Raw genomic sequence first — 1,349 nt, 5'->3', positions numbered from 1 at the left:
TCCTGCACAGTCAGCGAAAATATGGCAGCTTTTTACAGTTCCAGGTGTGACTAACAGACAAAAAGATGTGGCATGGCTTGCACTGCATGGATGCCTTCCAACCCGGTCATTTTTAAACAGAAGAGGAATTAATATAAGAGATCAATGTCCAAGAGAGGGTTGTGGAGGCATAGAAGACGTGAGACATATTTTTGGGGATTGATCTTATACTAAACAAGTTTTTGGTATACTAGAGAGAATTTTTACTGTTTTAACTGAGTTTAGTGGTTTTACCTTTCAGAATTTTTTAGTTGGCCAAGGTTTTAAAAAACAGGAAAACATGAGGATCTGCTGGATTGTTTTTACTGTTTTTAAAGAGGTATTATGGGATGTGAGAAATTTATTGATTTTTAAAAAGATGTCTTTTCCCCCAAAAGGAATGTAAAAGGCTATTTTTATCCCGAGTATTTACTGTTTTCCTGTATGATAGCAAGACGCTTAGAGAACAAAAGGCAAAGGAGATGTGGAGAATTGCACAATGGGGTAACCTCTGAGGTAAAATCTTTTTGTTTTTTATTTTTGTATTTAGTAAGTGGGTTTTTCCAAATGATGTGTTTTAAAGACCTTGTTTTTATTGAAGTCAGTGATTTGAGGTTTAAACGAACAAGTGTCTAGAAACTGAGGAAAAAAAAAAAATCTGTTCTTATCAGTTTAATATCGGATACGTCCCCTATCTGGGGACCATATATTAAATGGATTTTTAGAACAGGGAGATGGAAATAGAGCTTGCTCTGTCCACTCCACGCATTGACCTGGTATTGCAGTATTTCCAGGACCGGTGCACCCTTTCCTTATGTGTTTACTAAAATCAGATTCCAAAAGTGCTTTTTGTTTTTTGCCATTGTTTTTTTCTTGCACATTGGATCTCTCCTTTAATCCCATTATGTGAACACCTGTTGGACAATGCAGGTTGTCTAATGTGTGATAATGGCCTAATTTATTAAATGACTGATGAATAGATTGCCACCTCTTGTTTTGTGTTGTCTGTGTTTCTGGCATTTCAATTTGGAACAGCTCATTCACCTTCCTTTTCTTCTCTCCTGCTAGGTAAGTTAAACAGCTGCACCTGAGCCAGCCAGTCACTCAGTCACTGTTTGATGCAGCACCACAGTCAAGTAGTGGAATAGTGGAGTAGGGGAACAGCAAGCAGCCATTGCAGCCGCCACAATGGACCTACCTGTGTGCACTAGATGGATGTAATGGAATGAGCTGTCCTCCCTACATTTCAAAGTAGTAAGAATTGAAGTTGCATCAAACAAAGCCTTGCCTACAAAGAGACCAGCAATTTGGATTTGTTACTATGTTACCTG

At 38.3% G+C, this 1,349-nt stretch overlaps 1 non-coding gene across 1 annotated transcript; it reads left to right on the top strand.

Moving 5' to 3' along the window:
- Positions 1–642: 642 nt before the first annotated feature.
- Positions 643–828, top strand: LOC142654409 (U2 spliceosomal RNA). Its single transcript, XR_012849029.1, has one exon. It is a non-coding gene; the product is annotated as a U2 spliceosomal RNA (small nuclear RNA).
- Positions 829–1,349: the final 521 nt, after the last annotated feature.

This window comes from Rhinoderma darwinii, chromosome 5 (assembly GCF_050947455.1).
Source record: "Rhinoderma darwinii isolate aRhiDar2 chromosome 5, aRhiDar2.hap1, whole genome shotgun sequence".
NCBI lineage: Eukaryota > Metazoa > Chordata > Amphibia > Anura > Rhinodermatidae > Rhinoderma > Rhinoderma darwinii.
Note: the sequence above shows the minus strand (reverse complement) of the source record. Positions and strands in the feature narration are given on the sequence as shown.